The sequence below is a fragment of the Lissotriton vulgaris genome, chromosome 4_1 (genome assembly GCF_964263255.1).
Source record: "Lissotriton vulgaris chromosome 4_1, aLisVul1.2, whole genome shotgun sequence".
Classification (NCBI taxonomy): domain Eukaryota; kingdom Metazoa; phylum Chordata; class Amphibia; order Caudata; family Salamandridae; genus Lissotriton; species Lissotriton vulgaris.
The window spans coordinates 1942369952-1942394791 of record NC_141691.1 but is presented as its reverse complement, the minus strand read 5'-3'; the positions used below and the strand labels follow the sequence as shown (position 1 = coordinate 1942394791).

General features: G+C 41.6%; 1 protein-coding gene across 1 annotated transcript in view; it reads left to right on the top strand.

Moving 5' to 3' along the window:
• Positions 1 to 24840, top strand: part of LOC147724735 (uncharacterized) — a 120021-nt gene that overhangs the window by 47917 nt on the left and 47264 nt on the right. The window lies entirely within an intron of this gene.

The window sequence follows — 24840 nt, the reverse complement described above, 5'->3', positions numbered from 1 at the left end:
CTCCACAACTCGGGCAAGGAATATCTCAACAGCCGACTCACGCTCTACACCCCCGCTCGCCAGCTCCGCTCAGCCGACCTCGCCCTCGCCACCATCCCACGGATCCGCAGAGCCACCACCGGAGGAAGATCCTTCTCCTACCTGGCAGCAAAGACCTGGAACTCACTCCCTACCCACCTACGACTGACCCAGGACCACCTCAGCTTCAGGAGGCACCTCAAGACCTGGCTCTTCGAGCAGTAGCAGCCCCCAGCACTCCCAGCGCCTTGAGACCCTAACGGGTGAGTAGCGCGGTATACAAATATCGGATTGATTGATTGATTGATTGAAGGTCAATAAAAGGCAAATATCCAATGAGCTCTAAAGCCACAAGTCAGTTACAAATCCAGCACATGGACAAAGATGGAGCCATACCAATTTTTAGCCCATTCCTCAGTACTGCTACTATCAAACATCAAGTATAACAGTCCAAAAGCTGACATTAAGTAAGTCATCTCTCCTAGTGCCTTTCACAAGTAAGGTCCAACTTCGCAATGTTCAAATTTGAACCATGGTAGAAGTATTCACTTACATACTGAAAGGGCTCCTTGTGCTAACAATGCCATATTATTATTCCACATAAATTCACATATATTTTCCTTGACAATTTTTTTTTCATGGCATTTTGATGAGGAGATAACAAAAGTAAATCTCTGCTTAACCTATGTACATACTATCACAATATAGTGGTAGTTGATATTTTGGCCACATTATTGGGTCATAAACCCAGTAGGGAACCTCAATCCTGAAGAGTGTGGAAGACCCAGTGAAGCTAAATATTGCCATAAACATGTTGACTTACAAAAAATGAAGAGGTCAAATAGCCCTCCTGCTTTAAGTTTTGCTACAAGGAGACTACTATGAAGCAATCTATTGAATTTGCCTCATACATGTCATCAATTTTTAACAAAGGTGTAGTGTGTACATTGAATATGCAGTGTGTACATTGGATGCGTCCCATTGAGAGAGAGAGAGAGAGAGAGAGAGAGAGAGAGAGAGAGAGAGAGAGAGAGGGAGAGAGAGAATATACATGCTAAGACAGTGGAGCAACATGATAGAGACCCCAAAAAAGAGACCTCTGTTGATGACCATTATAAACTAAAGGTGTTTTCCCAGAAAGCATCAGAGGACCTGGGAACAATTTCTAAACAACAATTGGTCCTGACTTACCTTTTTCAAGCCTGCAAAAGGCGCAAAGTACTAGAACATTCTAGATGATTTATTGAATATTGTCTATTTGTAAGGATCAGGAAAAAAAGATTTTGTCTTATAAATGCAGTTGTCTTTGGTCTTTCTCTCTGGGGTATTTCTCTATGTATAGAATAACTTATCGAATGACCGTTTGGATTGGCTCTGTTGATGACCAGCACATACTGCCAATGAATACCGAATTCAGTTTTTAGAATTAGCTCTTATATTAATATGGCTGGAGCAGAGACATCAAATGTGCTCGCATCCCCTTGTGGGTATTTTCACTTACCATTCTTTCTATCCGTTTTCTTCACACTCTAGGAAGGATGTTGTGCAGGCAATTAATTGATCTCTTTTCCCCCTTGAAGGATATTTAGAGTGAACACTCTAGGATAAACACTGTTTAACAATTAGTAAGTTATCTGCATCACAGACGTTTTTTGAATTATTGTACCTTCATTTTACATGTGAAAATTCCATAATAAATTTCCTTTTTAAAACCTAGGGGCTTTTTTACAAGCCCCTATCACCACCACACTGTTACTTTCAGTGATGTTGTGATGGCGATAGGGGCCTTGCCTGTTTTACAAGGCAGCGTTAAGCCACTTAACATGGCTTAACGCTGCCTTGTAAATAAGGCACCCTTTCACACTGTGTTTAGCGTGAAAGGGGCAATGGATGTTTCGGTGGGTATTCCACTGCAACATCCATTGATTTTGATGCTGCCCCTATATACAAGGGCAACGTACATAGGAGGCAGAGCCAAAATTAAGACCAGGGAAAACCTGGTCTTAAACAGGCGAACCGAGGAGAAATGCTTTTTTTCTCCTCTTTTTTGCTGCAGCAAACATAGAAACAGCAAAATGCCAATGATTGTTTATGTGCAGGAAGGTCCCTCTTCTTGCACATAAACAATAATTTGAAAAGATGCTGTTTTGCAACGTCTATGTGTGCTGCATTAAGCAGCACAAATAGAAGTTACAAAACGGCAATTAAAGATTGTTTATGTGTAGGAAGGGGGACCTTCCTGACATAAACAAGCTTCCCCTCAACACTGGCACCCATGCCTGTGTTAGCACTAGGCAGCTTAATTTAGCACCATCACTGGGGGAAAGCACAGGGCTACACCATATTCTAGTAAGTATGGTGCATTCCTGCGTTTCTTGGCTTAACAACACGCTTTGCCACTTTCTTGTAAATATGTCCCCTAATTTCTTTTACCAGACCTACATGCTACTTTCTTGTAAATATGCCCCCTAATTTCTTTTGCCAGACCTACGTTTTACAAAATTTGAAAATCAACATCATGGCTACAATATTATTTTCAGGGAGCCTCTCTGACTTTAATTACATTCTCTGACACCTATTTCACCTGTATTTTATGGTAAGGTTTAACTTCTTGTACTGAGCCTTCCGTGATGATCTAGGACAAAACTGATCATGCATATGTGATGTTGTTTTGGGCAGATTCTGAGGAGGCTGCAAAATGTTCAACAAGCATATTTACTTCTGTACCATAGTTTTTAAACAAAAGCACATCAAACAAGAAGCTCATGTTCTAAAGGCACTTCTTCAGACTCCTATTTTGGATCTCAAATGGTATATTGATACATTGATACAATAAAATGAATGATTGAAATGATTGCATGTTTCTCTTGTACTGATATATATATATATATATATATATATATATATATATATATATATATATATATATATATATATATTACCTACTGGCGGTCGCCAGTAGGTAGTTATAGTTAGGATTTTTTTCAATGTTAAATCTGAAAATTCTATTTGGAATAACTTTGGCGCCGGTTGACGAATCTGCCTGAAAATTTCCTCAAAATGGCCTCGCGGCGTTCCGGTCCTTCCCAGTATCTCTCATGTGCAGGGTTTGGAGGCAATCAAATATTTTCTTTCTAAAAGATCTGATGAGTTCAAGGACCACAATGTTATGTTATTGGACATGTTGGATTTTTGTTTGTCAAACAATATTTTTATGTTCAATCAGTTGGTTTATCGTCAAATCCAGGGGGTGGCGATGGGGGCCTGCTTCTCCCCGAGCTTCGCATGTTTGCACATGGGAGCGTGGGAGGAGCGGGTCCTCAAAACCGCCTTCCGGGAGGAGACGGAAAACAACATTATTGTTTGGTTTCGTTTCATTGATGATTTGTTTATTATTTGGAGAGGCAGTGAAGAGTCTGCAACAAAATTCATCAATGATGTAAACATCAATGACCTAAATCTCAAATTTACTGCCACACTCAGCCAGGAAAGTGTAACCTTCTTAGATACTGAGGTATACGTAAAAAATAGCCAATTACATACTAGGGTTTATCGAAAGAAAACAGCTGGAAACAGCAGTTTGCATGCTGCGAGCGGCCACCCTAGGCATCTCATAGCAAGCATCCCATATGGGGAGATGCTAAGAATGAAAAGAGGATGCAGTGACCCTGTGGAGTTGAGTAAGGCCCAAAGTGAGAGCAGAAAAAGATTTCTTGAAAGAGGATATTCAGCTGAAATAGTGGACAAAGCTATTGCTAAGTCTACTACACTATCCAGGGATACTCTACTGGAGGGAGGCTATCGGGAAAAAATGAACTTGACCACACAGAATAGCTATGAGTTCAGAATCATAACAGGATTCAGTAGGCAATCCAGGGACATCTATCGGATTGTCAACAAGTACTGGCCTCTTGTGAAGAAGGATCCTATTATTGGTAAAGATTTACCAACTAGGGTCTCTCTAACCTACAGTAAGGCCCCTTCCCTGAGGGACCAAATAGTGAACACAAACCCGGAACCAGTCAGAGGTAGCAGTTGGTGGCAATCGGGCAGGGGTTTCTACAAATGCAAGACATGCAAAGCATGCACCCATGGCGTCAATACCAGGACCTACAAAGAGGGGTTAAGTGACATAGTACATCCAATCTCACAGGTACTAACCTGCAAAACCGACCATGCGGTATATATCTTACAATGCCCCTGCCCATTGATGTACGTTGGTAGTACAAAGCTCCCGGTACACCAACGTGTCCTCCAACATCTTAGAGCAATATCCCATGGAGATAACACCTACCCTGTGGCCCGTCACTATCGCGAAGTACATCAAAGTAACAACAAATCACTGACGTACTTTGTGATAGATAGCGTGAACACCAACAGACGGGGAGGGGATAGGGAAATCAGATTAAGAAAGCTGGAGACAAGATATATCCTCTTGTTGAATACAAAGGCTCCAACAGGGTTAAATGTAACTGAGGATATGTATACTTGCTTACTGTAATGAAATCACGACCAATGATCGAATGGTTTGAAATATAAAACAAACTGGTTGAAAAATCTTGTAAATCAGGACAATCTCTGGGCTGGGACAGGGGTCCTTGGTACTGTTTGAACATATTAATGGTTACGTTATAAACTGATTATGAGACTATGGAGCTGAGCTGCTACTGTTACATGTTAGAAAAAAAGTAAGAAAGAAAAACAGGTTTTTTTAACAAAAAAAAGAGCAAAAATTTAAAAATAGTTATAAAATATGAACATCAATATACATAGGGGTCCAGTATATCTAGCTCAAAGGTCATTATTCCTAAGTAGCTGATAGGACTTATATGTTCTTAGTTTTAATACACTGCACTTTTTCACTTTACGGTGGACGTGGACAGATATAAATACCACTTTGCTTACATAGAACCTATAAGTGGTCACCATGTAAATAGGACGAATCGAGTTAAAACAACCAATGTAAATATCAGCTTTTGAGATGTGCCCTAGGACTTTGTCATATTTTAGATGGTGTACCTGCAATAATTCTTGCTAAACTGAGGATATGATGGGATATTTAATTAACATCAGACGAGCAATCTCACTGCATTACTACATGATTTTGCACAAAACATTCAAGCACTTTAGCGGGACATTTTCATAATGGACAGTATATATTATGTAAATATGTTAATATGTATATACATTGCAATAGTATTTCTTCTATTTTTATATATACATATATATTTTTCCAGGAAACATAAGTTTTGCACTAAAAATTGATAAAAATATATATTTTTGTATTTGACCATAAATAAGAAACGGAGACAAGTCTTTAATGAATAGTCCAGGGTATTTGACCTATCATTTAAGCTAGATTATTAGCGTTGTATATCTATGTGGTGTAACACTGGGAGAACAAGTTGTGACTAGTGAGTATTTTTTCCATGTCCACTCTTAAGATCAAGCATGTGATCAACTCTCTCTTTTTTTCAACAGAGGCTGTCTCTTTAAAAGAACAGCTCACCCAGTTGGACACTGTCATGTGAACAAGGCTCCTCGGAGCCGAAACGTCATGCGATGTGCTTGCACTAAATAAACGAATTGCACTAAATTGGACCGTGTCTGCGTTTGTCTGTGGAGCGGGAGGGACGCCTCGCCTGCGGAACATTTTCGCTGATTGCTTGGATATATATATATATATATATATATATATATATATATATATATATATATATATATATATATATTACCTACTGGCGGTCGCCAGTAGGTAGTTATAGTTAGGATTTTTTTCAATGTTAAATCTGAAAATTCTATTTGGAATAACTTTGGCGCCGGTTGACGAATCTGCCTGAAAATTTCCTCAAAATGGCCTCGCGGCGTTCCGGTCCTTCCCTGAAAGTTTGGGGGGGATTCGTCAAGCGGGGGCCGAGATAAAAGGGGGGTCCCAAAACGCATTTTCCCCATGTTAATTTCCATAGGGCGGTCGATTTCACTTTTAGCCCGAACGGCTGAATGGATTTCCACCAAACTTGGCAAAATTGTAGGGACTGGTAGCCCGATGTGCCTTTGCTATGTCTCAAGATATGTGCTCCAGTGGATTTTGAGTAATTAAGGTTCAAAAAAATATATATATCTATAGCCGCGCTCCGGTACGCGCACCGGTACGCGCACCGGGCGCTTACCGCGACTTGCGCGCAGAAAGCTGATTGGCTCTGGGATGTCTGTAAACATTCTAAACAGTCCGGAGCGGCCGCCATCTTGTGTCTCGGTAGGATCGAGACACGAGAGGTGGCCAAAACAAAGAGGGAAATGACCATAAGGGGGCAGAGTAGACCCCCCTTGACCCCCTAGGTTTGATGTGGGGGCCATAAAAGGGCCCCGCGGAGCAAAAAAAAAAAAAATTTTTTTTTATTTTCGCGGGGTGAGCGCCCGGTACGCGCACCGGTAAGCGTACCGGGGAGCGTACCATGGGGAAAAAGAATGACAGTTTTAAAAGTAGCTGTTTAAAAAAAAAAATGTTTTGTTGTTTTTTTTTATACATACACATACATATATATATAAATGCATATGCATATATATATATGCATATATGTGTATATGTGTGCGTGTAGAGAGAGGTAGAGAGGTAGAGGTGTAGAGGTAGAGAGGTAGAGAGGTAGCGGTAGAGAGGTAGAGATTAGTAGAGAGAAGAAGAGAGAGGCGGAGAGGTAGAGAGTAGAGAGTGAGTAATAGAGAGTAGAGAGTGAGTAGTAGAGAGTAGTAGAGAGCAGTAGAGAGAGTAGCAGAGAGTGAGTAGTAGAGAGTAGTAGAGTGAATAGTAGAGTGAGTAGTAGAGAGTAGTAGAGAGTGAGTAGTAGAGAGTGAGTAGTAGAGAGTAGTAGAGAGTAAGTAGTAGAGTGAGTAGTAGAGAGCAGTAGAGAGTGAGTAGTAGAGAGTAGGAGAGAGTAAGTAGTAGAGAGTAGTGGAGAATATTCCAAAGTTTGGCACAGCACCACTTTCACAATGAGTCCAATCAAATCATATCACTTAGAGTACTTATTGAAGCGCTGAATCTTGGTGTATATTCAAATGCTTTTATTTTCCTTAAGTTTATGTACCACAGCCAGCCGAAAGGTTTCGTTCTGTACAACAGAACTTCTTCAGGGCGTTCTTATTTCCTTCAAGTTATGTCGGTATCCAGTTGTCATATAACTAGATATTTCTTCCAAATGTTAGACGAGACATAAGTATATTCTTATTCAAAGTGACTAGGTATCAATTTTACCCACACAATTCGGGCAGACTTGAGTAATTTATAGCATCCTCAAAGTCAGTCTTTCAAAAATTCCAAAGTATAGGACATGATAATCCAAATCCAAATGTTTCTCAAGAAAAGTAATTTACAATTGTTCGGAATATCGGTGTTTGGGCAGATATGATCCAGGGACCCCCAGTATGCAAGGGGAATTAGTCCCCCCTCTACAAACGCGCCAGTGGCCTGCATTGCAGAGAGGTGTAACAAGGGTGTGGCCTCATTACACTTCTCTGCAATGCAGCTCCCTCGCGCATACTGGAGGCTCCTGGTGGACCAGTTGACCCCAGGGACCCCCAGTATGCAAGGGGAATTAGTTCCCCCTCTGCAAACGCGGCAGTGGGCTGCATTGCAGAGAGGTGTAACAAGGGGCATAGTCTCATTACACCTCTGCAATGCAGCCCCTGGCGCATACTGGAGGTTCCAGGTGGGCTAATTGGCCCCCAGGGGCCCCCAGTATGCAAGGGGAATTAGTTCCCCCTCTTCAAACATGCACGGGGGCTGCGTTGCAGAGAGGTGTAAAAAGGGTTGTGGCTTCATTACACCTCTCTGCAATGCAGTCCCCTGGCGCATACTGGAGATTCCTGGTGGGCTTTCAGGTCTTATATAGTTAGGAATTAGCATTAAAAAAACCTTTGAAATTCACTGAAAAAACCATAGGTTTCACACCAGTTATAGTTAGGTATTAGCATTTAAAAAACCTTTGAAATTCACTGAAAAAACCATAGGTTTCACACCAGTTATAGTTAGGAATTAGCATTTAAAAAACCTATTAAATTCACTGACAAAACCATAGATTTCACACCATTTATAGTTAGCTGGAAAGTTTACTGACATAAAACCATTGAAATTCCCACGTTATAGTTAGTTGGACTCACTATAACTTGCGCGCCTGTAATGCACTGCTGATGACGTCACATATTACATCACTCATGACATGGTCAGTGACATCACTCATGACATCACTGATGACACCATCCTTGTGACAGAGTGACAGACCTAATTTCAGTGTAATGTAACGCTTGAAACACATATTCAAAAATAGAAACAAACATTTTCAAAAAAATGGAGATACCCAAACCAGTAACAACAACCAATTCAGTAATTCCACCATCTATATACACATCCACTCATTCACCAACAGTTCTATATAGTCACTCATATATATACTCACTCATCATATGTAGTGATACACCTATACATCCTGTTACACATCAGCAGTCATCCAAAAGTTACTCACACACATACTCACACATGCAAATAAACTATTGAACATCCATTTATTTGCATATACATTTATACACACACTACCACCTTACTTCTAAGGAAACTTACCCATACTTACTCTCTAAAACAATCACTTATAGAAACACATACTTATTTAAACAGGAACTCCTACAATCTCTCACTATATATACTATACTCACTTATATACATCAATACTCACATATACTAGATTAAAACATATGTCGTTACTAATGAAGACACTAGTGAGACAGTCATTCACTCACTAACACACACATATACACACTCATCCACCCATACAGTCCTGCACATATGCTGTCTTCAAAACACATACAAACAGTGAGTCAGTCACCAACCCCTGCAGCCACTTATACACAAAGAGAAACACTGATACAAACATTTAAATATTTAAACAATACTCGCTAATATATGTATTCACTAAGATACACGTAATAAGCCAGTTACCCAACCAATTTTTTTTAAAAAAAACATCCATTTACACACTTATTTAAACATTTATTCTTCCATCGACCTTTACAAATACATATAGAAAACAAATTTATTTTTCAGAAAGACACACATTCACTGGATGGTGTCATCAGTGATGTCATGAGTGATGTCACTGACCATGTCATGAGTGATGTAATATGTGACGTCATCAGCAGTGCATTACAGGCGCGCAAGTTATAGTGAGTCCAACTAACTATAACGTGGGAATTTCAATGGTTTTATGTCAGTAAAATTTCCAGCTAACTATAAATGGTGTGAAATCTATGGTTTTGTCAGTGAATTTAATAGGTTTTTTAAATGCTAATTCCTAACTATAACTGGTGTGAAACCTATGGTTTTTTCAGTAAATATATATATATATATATATATAAAACTTTACACGCGCACTCACACACACATATCTGTAAATTTTCACCTAACCACAATGTTACTTTAACCTTTGGCTTTTCTTAGAGAAGAAAAAACAATACATATACCTTTTTTAATTCTATTTCGTAATTATGGCGTCTTTGTAACCTTTCGTTTTCGCTATAGTTACGAAATAGAATTAAAAAAGGTTAGAAATTCACTGAAACAAACAAAGGTTACAGAGACATTATAGTTACGCTCATATTTTGCTCGTAAAAAACATAGATATTTAACAGTTATAGTTACCTGAGCTAACTATAACTTACACTCACAATGCACTGCTTATGACCTCACATATTACATCACTTATGACATGGTTAGTGACAACACTGATTAGATCTCAAATGACATCACTGATTCAATCATCCACAGAACCATTCACACACCCACCCACTCACTCTGTCATACAACCACTCACTCACCTATACAGCAACTCATACAACTAGTATGTATAAACATATGTATATATATCTACTGCGGGGCACGAGTTATAGTTAGCTGAATTAACTATAACGGGGGTATTTCTCTGGTTTTGTATGAGTGCAATGTCCAACTAACTATAACTTTCCCTCAAACCTATGGTTTTTCCAGTGAATTTCTAAGGTTTTTAAATGCTAAGTTCTAACTATAACGTGCCTGAAACCTATGTTTTTTTCTGTGAATATATATATATATATATATATATATATATATATATATATATATATATATATATATATATCATCAATCTTCCTTCTCTGCTTAAGGAAAGCGGAGTCGCACTGCACTGGGCTGAATGTTTTTATTCATTAATACAGGTTGGGCAGTCCTGACGCGTTTCGTCGAACATCGACTTTTTCAAAGGTTTGCCGCTTTTCATTTGCACGGAGTTTTCAGCAAAGCCAGCTTTAATTGGTTGATGCTATATTAGCGTTTTTTTCTTCCCTCTGGTGGGCATGCTGGTCCTTGTAGTTCTACCCTGCAAATCACTCTCCCTGTGCCCCGCTTGAACACCTCTTCATGTCCTGGCAGGAGTCATGCTGGAGCCGGTCTCCAGTGGCAGCCACTTCCCTTATGTACCGCATTCACGGTGAGTCAGATGTAGTCCTTTGCAGGGAATTGTTGGCGCTCTCGTTGACTGTGCGCTACTCCCACGGCTGGACCATGCCGCAGTAAATATCATCAATCTTCCTTCTCTGCTTAAGGAAAGCGGAGTCGCACTGCACTGGGCTGAATGTTTTTATTCATTAATACAGGTTGGGCAGTCCTGACGCGTTTCGTCGAACATCGACTTTTTCAAAGGTTTGCCGCTTTTCATTTGCACGGAGTTTTCAGCAAAGCCAGCTTTAATTGGTTGATGCTATATTAGCGTTTTTTTCTTCCCTCTGGTGGGCATGCTGGTCCTTGTAGTTCTACCCTGCAAATCACTCTCCCTGTGCCCCGCTTGAACACCTCTTCATGTCCTGGCAGGAGTCATGCTGGAGCCGGTCTCCAGTGGCAGCCACTTCCCTTATGTACCGCATTCACGGTGAGTCAGATGTAGTCCTTTGCAGGGAATTGTTGGCGCTCTCGTTGACTGTGCGCTACTCCCACGGCTGGACCACGCCGCAGTAAATATCATCAATCTTCCTTCTCTGCTTAAGGAAAGCGGAGTCGCACTGCACTGGGCGGTCGCCAGTAGGTATATATAGTTAGGATTTTTTCTCTATGGAACTTTTGAAAATTCTATGTCTAATAACTTTGGCGTTTGTGGACGGAATCGGCTGAAATTTTCAGGAAAATGGCACATTTTGTTTCTGAGCAGCCCCTGAAAATTTGGGGTGGTTCCGTCAAGGGGGGGCCGAGAAAAAATGGGGTTCCCAAAACGCGTTTTTCCCATTCATTTTTCCATAGGGCCTTTGGCCTCACTTTTAGCTCGAACGGCTGAATGGATTTACACGAAACTTGGCAAAATTATCGGGACTGTTAGCCCGATGTGCCTTTGCTGGGTCTCAATATATGTGCTCCAGTGGATTTTGAGAAATTAACGTTTAAAAAAACAGATAAATCTGTGACAGCGTCCCAGATAGCGCACCAGATCGCGTACTTTTCGCGTAACGGAGCTTTGCGTAGCGAAGCTGATTGGCTCTCCAGTGTCTGTCAACATTCTAAACAGTCCGGTGCGGCCGCCATCTTGTCTCTCGGTAGGATCGAGAGACAAGAGGAGGAGAATAACGAAGGGGGAATTTAATAAAAGGGGGCAAGGTAGATCCTTCTTGACCCCCTAGGAATGATGTTGGGGTTATTAAAGGGTTCCGTGGGGCAAATAATAAAAATTTGATTTTTCGCGGTAGAAGCGCTTCTCGGTTCGCGAACCGGGTCGCAAACTGGTAGCGAAACGTGAATTCGCCATTTTGTGTTTCGATTTAATTAAATTACTAGGTATAAGGGGGTACGGGAGACGTATCCTGACCACTTATGTTTTCTGAGGGTGGCTGAGGAGGCTCATATATGTTGATACATGTCTTCCAGCGGCTGTGCGTGAGCGTTTTTTTTTTTGCTGCGTGACGTCTGTTAACGTTCGATTAGATGGAAATCAGGAATTGTTGACCGCCATTTTGTCACTGCGAGTAAATATTTTGTTAAAAATAATTGTTATAAATTAATCCTTATTGATAAACATTGTCTGCGCCATCTTGCCTTTTTTGCAATGCCACACTTTTGTCGAGCACGGCAGCCATTTTAGATGCCTTGACCAGACCCACTCTCTGCACGCCGCCGATCCTCAGTATGGCTCCCCACCCTCGCAAGCATCTCCCCCACGCACTGGTCACCCCCGCTCTCTCTCTCATGCATGGGCCAGAAACCTCCTCCCATCTGCGCTGTTCTTCTCTGAGAATCACACCCTGTGCCCGCCCGACACCTCCCTTTCACCCTATTCACTACCGCACCCTCTGACACTCCTTTTCCTCTGTGTCCGATTGTCCAGGCTGGTCCCAGGCTATCACCTAGCCCTGCAGATGTAGTTTATGGCCCCAGCTGTAGAGAATCACCCCTCTTCAAAGGAGTTATAGTAGATCAAGGCCCCCACCCGATGAGATCCGTCACACCACACGCGTTCCTACTATCTGATAACCATCCTGTATTGTGCTTGGGGAGGGGATTCTCACTGTGAGGGTGTGTGGGTCCGAGCCTGAAGCGGAAGATTCCAGGGATGCCTCTTTGTACATCAAAGTTTTTACAATTATGTGTCACATTATAAATATGTAGCACTCCAACAAAGTTGTAGGATTATAGCACTTTAATAACTTATAAATATGTACAACGCTCCAACAAAGTAAACACGTTAAAAAAAAATTTTAAACAACTATTTACATGACATTGCTTTAACCAGGATAGACAAAGAAATGACACAGTGATGTAAAAGTTTCTGAAAGAAATGCCAAGAACGTCCCATGTGAAAGTGAATTTTATCTGGCAATTTTTTTCTTTTCCTTCCCATGAAAAGAAAGTTAATGCCAGGTTCATTACCTGCCTCATCTGCAAAAAAAAAAACTCTCGAGAGGGACCGAAAAAAATGTAGCTATGGTAATCATACCATGCATCGGCACATGGAGAGGTGGCACCCTCTTAATTATTCTAGAGCACAACTTCGAGATTTGGTGGATAATCCCCGACCGGCAAAAACATCCACCAATGACTTAGCAATAAGTGAGTCAGAGGCAAGGGAAACGGTCCCAAATCTGTAAAAGAACTTTAGGCAGATGAGATTGACTTGTGTAGCATGTGGAAAATTAATTTCATGCGGAGAGATCAGTATTACTTTAATAAATAGATCATATGAAAATCATCAATGTCCAAAACGTCCTAGAAAGTAATTTTTGTCATTTTTGAGGAAGAGAGATAACCTATAGTGCTACGGGGTCGTTTTCATTCGTACTAGGGGGGCCAGGTGACATTCGTTCGGGGTGGCTTAGGGGCATTTAAAACAACCTACAGGTAGCATATAAAGTAGAGGCTAAATACCAGGATCTTTATCGATTGCTTTATGCTGTAGAAAAATGAAAAACACACAACAAACCTGGACCATTCATATTTTCAATGTTTCTGCGTACTATACTTTTTAACTCTTAACTAATTGAGCTGCTTCATTTCACCTGCTTTTTTAAAAAAATAAAAAAAAATCGGAAACAGTGGCCATTTCTTCGAAACTTACCAATCTACGCGTTACAACTACGTTTGCTTTTTCAAAAACCTTTAATAAAAATGTTGGTGCCCAAATACGGGCTTACAACCCCGTGGGCCAGCCACGGAGCAGGCTGGAACTGAAAATGGGGGGGGTATTTATTTGTGGAACAAATAACAGAGAGTCAGTGGTCGTTGATTTCATAGTAAAAAGTGCGACAAGTGCAACAAAATCATATCGATAATTCATTGTGAGCAAGTACCAAAAGTGTCGACAATTCGAACCTTCAATAATAAATACAGTAATCAATGATGCATTAGAAGGTAATATCAATTCATTGTTCGAACGTGTAATCAGTACCCGTCACATGTCAATTCATTGTTCGAACGTATAATCAATACCCATCCTGGATCAATTCATTGTCCGAACATATAATCAGTCTTATCCCATATCAATTCATGTGCTAAAAACTGCATACATATCTCATGATATCAAGGCTGAGCAATCGGGGCACAACAAGGAGTTGAGAGTTTCATTTGTACCGGCGCCATTTTGGGTGAGGTCAGGAAGGTCCAAGTATAGTCAAAATGTCTCCACCAACTCGTGGTTGGACCGGGACCTCTTTCGGCAGTCCAAAAGTTTTCGTTGAAGGGTAGCAGAGGGGACTGCCGACATGAACCATCAGTCAAAGTGGGGTGGGAGGCAACAATCTCTGACCATGTCATGAATGATGTAATATGTGACATCATCAGCAGTGGGTTGCAGGTGCGCGATATATAATTATTGCATCTAACTATATATGCGAATTTCTATGGTTTTGTGCGAGTAAATTAAGGTTTTGTAAATGCTAATCCCTAACTATATATGGCCTAAAACCTATGGTTTTTTCAGTGAATATATATATATATATATATATATATATATATATATATATATTCCTTGTACTCGTCCCACCTTCCACAAATTCTTTTTTCGAAGGGCGAAGCGAACCCAAAATAGTGCTTACTTAAAGTTTATTGCTTGCCCAGCACCGCCGCCATTACGCGTTTCGGTCCTCGTGGGACCTTGATCACATGACACGCTACATGGAACAGGCCACCCTTTTAAAGTGACAGTGCAACTTTACAATGCATGACCATGGAAAACAGACTGCATTCAATGCTTTGCTCAATGTTTTCTCTTATAGATGTAAAATACATATTGATGATGTACAAATAACACCAATAATTCAGTGCAGTTTTACAATTTATCAATAAATAGTATTAATAAATATCCCCTACTAACTAGACCATTAATTTTCAGTCCAATTTCAAAATCTGTTTAAAACAACAGAAGCCTAACGATGGACCCTTCTTGCTGGCAGCACCTAACCAACTATCACCCCAAGTATTTGTCTTCCCCCAGGATTTAAATTGGGGTTTGTGTGCACACTGGCTGGCACCCACCGCAACTGTACCTATTCCCTAGGGAATTAGATTCAATATGAAAAACCGCAAAGGTGCACCACAAAATTTTGCAAAAACCAATATTTTAAATACAATAAATCGCAAAAGATGGCGTTTTCTTGTCTTTCAAAGTTCTTTATTTCAACGATAAGCACCACACAGCCGACGCATTTCGTCCCAATTGGGACTTCTTCAAGGCTTGTAATTGGAAGAAAATGCTTCCAAATAAGTCATCAAAGGGAAATTCCATACTGCTCCTTACACCAAATGTTTACACATAAGAGATGAGGGCATGAGCTTGGTGTTCTAAGACAACTAATCAAGTCAAGTCTAGATGAGTTCTCGAACAGATACTGAGATGCCAGCCCATTCAGGGCTAGATAGTAACACAGGAGAACAACGAGATGTAATCTATTAAGTAAGAATGCATTGGAATTTACCAAAATCAATTGGTCCAAACAGAATTAGTGCAATATTTATGCTAGTAATTGTGTGATTACAATAGAAAGCAAGCCTTGTGTTAGGAACTGTATAATATTTATGTTCTTTTATCCCCTGATTTGTAATTGTTGTTGTTGTTTTTATTGCACACAGCACTTTACCAAACGGCTTTTTTAATGAATTTTATATTCTACTGAACATGTTTTGCACAGAAAAACAACATTGACGAAGCCGTAAGGCTAAACGCGTCTGTCGGGGGGTGAGGGGTCTGTAATTAAGCATTTTTTGCAAGGATACCAGTGTGCTCTTTGTCTTCAGCGTCGGGATAATGCTGAAAGTGTCGGAATATATATTGAACTGTTTCAAGGCATGTATGTATATATATATATATATATATATATATATATATATATATATATATATATATATATATATATATATATATATATATATATATATATATATATATATATATATATATATATATATATATTCACTGAAAAAACCATAGGTTTCACACCAGTTATAGTTAGGAATTAGCATTTAAAAAACCTATTAAATTCACTGACAAAACCATAGATTTCACACCATTTATAGTTAGCTGGAAATTTTACTGACATAAAACCATTGAAATTCCCACGTTATAGTTAGTTGGACTCACTATAACTTGCGCGCCTGTAATGCACTGCTGATGACGTCACATATTACATCACTCATGACATGGTCAGTGACATCACTCATGACATCACTGATGACACCATCCAGTGAATGTGTGTCTTTCTGAAAAATAAATTTGTTTTATATATGTATTTGTAAAGGTCGATGGAAGAATAAATGTTTAAATAAGTGTGTAAATGGATTTTTTTTAAAAAAAAATTGGTTGGGTAACTGGCTTATTACGTGTATCTTAGTGAATACATATATTAGCGAGTATTGTTTAAATATTTAAATGTTTGTATCAGTGTTTCTCTTTGTGTATAAGTGGCTGCAGGGGTTGGTGACTGACTCACTGTTTGTATGTGTTTTGAAGACAGCATATGTGCAGGACTGTATGGGTGGATGAGTGTGTATATGTGTGTGTTAGTGAGTGAATGACTGTCTCACTAGTGTCTTCATTAGTAACGACATATGTTTTAATCTAGTATATGTGAGTATTGATGTATATAAGTGAGTATAGTATATATAGTGAGAGATTGTAGGAGTTCCTGTTTAAATAAGTATGTGTTTCTATAAGTGATTGTTTAAGAGAGTAAGTATGGGTAAGTTTCCTTAGAAGTAAGGTGGTAGTGTGTGTATAAATGTATATGCAAATAAATGGATGTTCAATAGTTTATTTGCATGTGTGAGTATGTGTGTGAGTAACTTTTGGATGACTGCTGATGTGTAACAGGATGTATAGGTGTATCACTACATATGATGAGTGAGTATATATATGAGTGACTATATAGAACTGTTGGTGAATGAGTGGATGTGTATATAGATGGTGGAATTACTGAATTGGTTGTTGTTACTGGTTTGGGTATCTCCATTTTTTTGAAAATGTTTGTTTCTATTTTTGAATATGTGTTTCAAGCGTTACATTACACTGAAATTAGGTCTGTCACTCTGTCACAAGGATGGTGTCATCAGTGATGTCATGAGTGATGTCACTGACCATGTCATGAGTGATGTAATATGTGACGTCATCAGCAGTGCATTACAGGCGCGCAAGTTATAGTGAGTCCAACTAACTATAACGTGGGAATTTCAATGGTTTTATGTCAGTAAAATTTCCAGCTAACTATAAATGGTGTGAAATCTATGGTTTTGTCAGTGAATTTAATAGGTTTTTTAAATGCTAATTCCTAACTATAACTGGTGTGAAACCTATGGTTTTTTCAGTGAATTTCAAAGGTTTTTTAAATGCTAATTCCTAACTATAACTGGTGTGAAACCTATGGTTTTTTCAGTGAATTTCAAAGGTTTTTTTAATGCTAATTCCTAACTATATAAGACCTGAAAGCCCACCAGGAATCTCCAGTATGCGCCAGGGGACTGCATTGTAGAGAGGTGTAATGAAGCCACAACCCTTTTTACACCTCTCTGCAACGCAGCCCCCGTGCATGTTTGAAGAGGGGGAACTAATTCCCCTTGCATACTGGGGGCCCCTGGGGGCCAATTAGCCCACCTGGAACCTCCAGTATGCGCCAGGGGCTGCATTGCAGAGGTGTAATGAGACTATGCCCCTTGTTACACCTCTCTGCAACGCAGCCCACTGCCGCGTTTGCAGAGGGGGAACTAATTCCCCTTGCATACTGGGGGTCCCTGGGGTCAACTGGTCCACCAGGAGCCTCCAGTATGCGCGAGGGAGCTGCATTGCAGAGAAGTGTAATGAGGCCACACCCTTGTTACACCTCTCTGCAATGCAGGCCACTGGCGCGTTTGTAGAGGGGGGACTAATTCCCCTTGCATACTGGGGGTCCCTGGATCATATCTGCCCAAACACCGATATTCCGAACGATTGTAAATTACTTTTCTTGAGAAACATTTGGATTTGGATTATCATGTCCTATACTTTGGAATTTTTGAAAGACTGACTTTGAGGATGCTATGAATTACTCAAGTCTGCCCGAATTGTGTGGGTAAAATTGATACCTAGTCACTTTGAATAAGAATATACTTATGTCTCGTCTAACATTTGGAAGAAATATCTAGTTATATGACAACTGGATACCGACATAACTTGAAGGAAATAAGAACGCCCTGAAGAAGTTCTGTTGTACAGAACGAAACCTTTCGGCTGGCTGTGGTACATAAACTTAAGGAAAATAAAAGCATTTGAATATACACCAAGATTCAGCGCTTCAATAAGGACTCTAAGTGATATGATTTGATTGGACTCATTGTGAAAGTGGTGCTGTGCCAAACTTTGGAATATTCTCCACTACTCTCTACTACTTACTCTCTCCTACTCCACTACTCTCAAATACTCACTGTCTACTACTCATTCTCTACTACTCTACTACTCTCTACTACTCTCTCTCTACTACTCACTCCCCACTACTCGCTACTCACTACTCCCTACTACTCACTATCTACTACTCTCTACTACTCACTCTCTACTACTCTCTCTCTACTACTCACTCTTTACTACTCACTACTACTCTCTACTACTCACTCTCTACTTCTCACTCTCTACTACTGTCTACTACTCACTCTCTACTACTCTCTCTCTACTAGTCTCTACTACTCACTCTACTACTCACTCTCTACTACTCACTACTATTCTCTCTGCTACTCATTCTCTACTACTCTCTACTACTCACTCTCTACTACTCACTCTCTACTACTCACTCTTTACTACTCTCTACTACTCACTTTCTACTGCTCTCTACTACTCACTCTACTACTTACTCTCTACTACTGTCTACTACTCACTCTCTACTACTCACTCTCTACTACTCACTCTCTACTACTCTCTACTACTCACTCTACTATTCACTCTACTACTCTCTACTACTCACTCTCTGCTACTCTCTCTACTGCTCTCTACTACTCTCTACTACTCACTCTCTACTCTCTATTACTCACTCTCTACTCTCTACCTCTCAACCTCTCTCTTCTTCTCTCTCTACTAATCTCTACCTCTCTACCGCTACCTCTCTACCTCTCTACCTCTACACCTCTACCTCTCTACCTCTCTCTACAAGCACACATATACACATATATGCATATATATATATGCATATGCATTTATATATATATGTATGTGTATGTATAAAAAAAAACAACAAAACATTTTTTTTTTAAACAGCTACTTTTAAAACTGTCATTCTTTTTCCCCATGGTATGCTCCCCGGTACGCTTACCGGTGCGCGTACCGGTGCGCGTACCGGGCGCTCACCCCGCGAAAATCAAATTTTTTTTTTATTTTTTTTTTGCTCCGCGGGGCCCTTTTATGGCCCCCACATCAAACCTAGGGGGTCAAGGGGGGTCTACTCTGCCCCCTTATGGTCATTTCCCTCTTTGTTTTGGCCACCTCTCGTGTCTCGATCCTACCGAGACACAAGATGGCGGCCGCTCCGGACTGTTTAGAATGTTTACAGACATCCCAGAGCCAATCAGCTTTCTGCACGCAAGTCGCGGTAAGCGCCCGGTGCGCGTACCGGTGCGCGTACCGGAGCGCGGCTATAGATATATATATTTTTTTGAACCTTAATTACTCAAAATCCACTGGAGCACATATCTTGAGACATAGCAAAGGCACATCGGGCTACCAGTCCCTACAATTTTGCCAAGTTTGGTGGAAATCCATTCAGCCGTTCGGGCTAAAAGTGAAATCGACCGCCCTATGGAAATTAACATGGGGAAAACGCGTTTTGGGACCCCCCTTTTATCTCGGCCCCCGCTTGACGAATCCCCCCCAAACTTTCAGGGAAGGACCGGAACGCCGCGAGGCCATTTTGAGGAAATTTTCAGGCAGATTCGTCAACCGGCGCCAAAGTTATTCCAAATAGAATTTTCAGATTTAACATTGAAAAAAATCCTAACTATAACTACCTACTGGCGACCGCCAGTAGGTAATATATATATATATATATATATATATATATATACATGCCTTGAAACAGTTCAATAATCTCTGCGCTCTCAGGTAAAAAGGAACCAGGCTCAGTACGATTCAAAATTCACCTCCAGTTTATTCACAGAGCTTCATCATGTGAATGTGCAAACCAATGCGGGCAGTAGTTAACGGCACAACAACATAGTCATAGACATGGGACTGCATTACATTGGCATATTGGACTGTTCATGTTAATAGTAAAATATTATAAATGGTTACAAAAAGTCTGCGATAATTCAACTGAAATTAGTATATACGCCGGCCATTAATGTGAACAACAATTGTAAATAAAGTAAAATACATATTCATATTGTGCCGTGCCTCGTAATCTAACTAATTATTGTGCCCGACTATGAAACAAAAGTGAAAATCCAGTGTGGTGTGCGGATGGCTATCAAAGGTAGCCCTGGGGGCAGTCACGTGCCCCATACGTCAGACCCTGAACTACCTTTGTGTCAATCATGCGTCCCTGGTGTGTGCCCATGGTAACGGGAATACACATATCTGCAAGATATAGAAAAGGCAAAGTAATACCTCTTCCGCGCAACGGTGAATCATTGCGAATGTATTATTTATTGCAGGAATGGTCTATAAATACCCCCGGTGATCGTGATGATGTCACATCACAGTCAGCGATACACAGGGAGGGGATGTGTATATCCTGGCATGGTAATTATCGTATATAAGGTCCATCAAATAACGTGCCCTACTATGTGATCCATGGTATAAATACATGTATATAAACACAATGATTCTATTCTGGCATGAAATCTACGCAGTATTTCCATAGTGGTGCTGTCCCAAACAACAGATGAAAACAAAGTTCCACGATAATTTCTTGAAAAAACATTTGTCAGTGAATGACGTGTCCGCATCTAATATGAGCACCAAATACAATGCAACAATTCCAAAATCCATCAGATGTAATGTTGTGCAGCAGTAAACATTACCCATACATAGTGCAAGTGACGAAGTGCTCAAATGTATAGCAAAGGAAAAAAAAGAATGAGTGTAGGTGGTCCATGCCAGTGATAGTCAGTGAGTGGACCCCTTCCTTTCTTCCTGTGAGACAGATATGAGAAAGAAAAGACAATTACCCTTTAAAAACAGATCATCTGATTGTTGATTGCACTAGACAACTCAAATAGATTAAAACAGTGAATACTGTGTTCGTCTTGCAAAACAAGAAGATATAATAGTGAGAAAAATAAGTAGCTAGGAGATATGCAGAAAAGAAATGAGAACATGATGTTCAGAAAGAAGGAGAGGATAGCCTGTGTCTACAAAACTACACAATGTAACTAGTAAAGAGGGTACATCAGAGGAGATATCCTGGAGCTTATCTATATGATCTCTATTCTTTGAGATGTATGGATAACTCCTCTTCCTGATTTAATCCCCCTGGGTTCTTAGTATGAAAGTCTATGATGTATTTAGACTCCCTTTGTCTCAAAGTAAGTAAGCACCCTGTTACCACCCCTGGGGTGTTTGTCAACCTGTTCCAAAATGAAATAGCTCATATCTTTGGTGTTGGAAAAGTGTCGAAATTGGTAATAGCTCTACCATGCTCAAGGATACGTTTTTTTGCCATGCAACAAAGAAAAACACTCCTTCCGGACTCCTACGACCCATGGACAGTGGCGCACACACCAGCGGAGTTGACCAGCAAGGGTAATTTGCCTTGAAACAGTTCAATATATATATTACTGTACTGGCATTCTCCAGTAGGTAGTTATAGTTAGGACCTAGTTACCATTGGAAAATTGTGACATTCTATTCCCAATAACTTTGGCGGCGATTGACGAATCTTCGTGAAATTTTCCAGACTCGTGTGGCGCTCTGGTCCGTTCCTATCTTGAAAGTTTCTGGGTGATTTAGCAAGCAGGGGCAGAGAAAAAGAGTGTCCCAAAACGTGTTTTCTCCATGGAAATTTCCGTAGGAAACTTTAGACATAGCTACAGCCCGAACTGCTGAATGGAATTACACCAAATTTGGCAGAAAGATAGCTCTTGGTTCAGAAAGACCCTTTCTGTTAAATGGTATAAATCCATTCAGTAGTTTTTTAAATATTAATGGAAAAAGAAATATATATATATATATATATATATGGGCGGAGCCTAATTACACATCTGATCTTGAGATCTGATTGGCTGTCAGCCCTTCATCCAAGAAGTGTTGATAGCCATCTTGGGACCAATATACATGATAGCACCTCATTAAAAAGCATTGCTGTGAATATAAGGTTTTTGGAAAGGGGCGACCACTCGGTCCCCCCGAACGTATGGTGGAGTACCCCGATCCCCCCGGGAGGCCATCTTGGGCGGGGGGCGAGTCCCGGCTGGTATGCCCGAAGCGGCGTAGCCGGGGCGCGCCTTTTCCCGCCCTGTAGGGGGTTGTCCTAGACGCTGACGCCGCCGGCCACGCCCCCGGGGGGCAGGCGGAGGCGGGTTTACGCCCGCCCGAAGACGGATAAAAGGAGCAACAAGCCAAGAAAGCATCCTCTTGTTCCTATGCTCTGAAGCTGCACCTCCCCGCTGCACGTGAGCTCGAGACGGAACGAAGAGCCAATTTTGAGCGTTGTAATCTTTCTCTTTGTCTTACAGATATCTTCGCTTGAGAATGCCGGGCAAGAAGGTCGGAAAGCGGGTCGGTACCGATCAGATGCTACGCATGCTCATAAAGGAGGTAGCCGATTTGAAGAAGCAGATGGCGGCTAAAGACGGGGAGGGAGGACCGAAGCGAGTCATCGGACCAGCTTTGCCGGGAGTAGTCCCTAGCGGGAGAGGCAAGAGGTCAAAAAGGGGGGCACTTGGGGGGGAAACCCCGGTTCCCGATACTCCACGTGAGGAGCCAACCTCGGTTCCGAAGGAGGGGCATCCGATCCCCGTGGTGGTCACCCCCGTGAACGGGGAAGATATGCCTCCCGAGTTGGCGGCGCAATTGGCAGCGTGGTTGGGGAAAGATAGTAAGGGCGCCACGGCTGACGACGCCCGGGCAGTAATGAGACAGCTGCGGGAATCCAGAGAGGCTGCGAAGGCACCATCTTCTGTTCCCCCACAGGTTCCGGCGGCTGAAAGTGCAGCAGGCCCAAGTTCGGCGGCAAGTGCGGGATCTACTTCAGGTAAGCGGCCATTGCCGATTGCGGGGGAGGGGTCTGTACCTTCTCGAAGGGAGAAGATTGCCCAGCATGTTCCACTGGAAATTAAGGAAATGATTTGGGCGGATAAGTATGTAAACATGTTTTCATTGCTTACCGACCATTACGAGATAGAGCATGTGAAGAGCCAAAAGGAGCTCATGCATCCGAGTGTTTGGCGCGCAAAAATGGCCGCCTTTAAGGTTGACGAAAACATAGGTACTTGGGGCAGAGCGTGGGGCATTTTTACCTCCATCATGGGTGAGCGCAGGCCCGAGTTGTTGACCGAGTTGCCTATTTATCAGTCACGTATCATGGAGTATTCCCTGACGTACGGGGGCAATCAGTGGTTCTGTTATGACAATCTTTTTAGAAAGGCTAAAGAGCACAACCCAGTTCTAACATGGGATTGTTTCGACTCTGTCTCGTGGCAGAAAATGGAGAGTTCAGGAATGTTAAAAGTGCCATTGTCAGGGAGTAATGGGGGTGAATCTTCCCGCCAATCCTCTGGAACACCCTTTCGGACAGGTGCAGGTAACGAACACCACTCGAAGTCGAGTGGCAACACAGGTAAAAAGGGGATTTGCTGGAATTTCAACAGGGGAAAATGTACGAGGCCCCAGGGGTCATGCAAGTTCAGACATGAATGCGGGGGGTGTGGGCAGTCATCCCATCCTGAGTCCATGTGCAGAGCCAAGACGGGTGATAACGGTGGTAAGGGAAGCGCCAAACAGGTCTGAAATAGTCCGAGGGGCGCCTTTACCTACTCCGATTGATACCATGGCAATGATTCCTTGGCTCAACGAATACCCGGATCATGCTTCCGCTGGGGTGTTGCGGGACGGGTTTTCATATGGTTTCCGCATCCCAGTGGGGGATTTTCAGGGTGTAGCAAACTGTAAGAACCAACTGTCGGCCTTGCAGTATTCGGCGGTGGTTCAGGTAAAGATTGGGAAGGAGGTAACTCGAGGTCGTGTTGCCGGTCCATTTGATTTGCCACCGGTTGCTAACTTTGTTTGTTCCCCTCTAGGGGTGGTCCCCAAGAAGGACCCGGGTGAGTTTCGGCTAATACATAACTTGTCAGCCCCACGTGGTCTTTCCGTGAACGATGCGATAGACCCGGAAGTGTGTTCGGTGCGGTACGCATCGTTTGATGAGGCCGTCGCCATGTTGAATCGCCTGGGGCCCGGGGCGCTGATGGCAAAATCGGACATCGAGTCAGCGTTCCGGTTGCTCCCGGTACACCCAGACGATCAGCGTCTCCTTGGTTTTATGTTTCAGGGTCGCTATTACATGGATAGATGTATGCCAATGGGGTGCTCTATATCTTGTGCCTATTTTGAGAAATTCAGTTGTTTTCTGCAATGGGTATTTACAAGGAAAACGGGTTTTCGGCATGTTATGCATTATCTCGATGACTTTCTCTTTTTGGGGGCAGCCGGGGATCCTGAATGTGGTAAGGCCTTACATGAATTTCGTGTCTTAATGAATCAATTTGGTGTGCCATTGGCGCCAGGTAAGACTGTGGGTCCCTCAACTTTGCTCGAGTTCCTGGGGATCGAGCTCGACTCAGTAGAATGTTGTTTTAGATTACCCAGGGAAAAAGTGTTA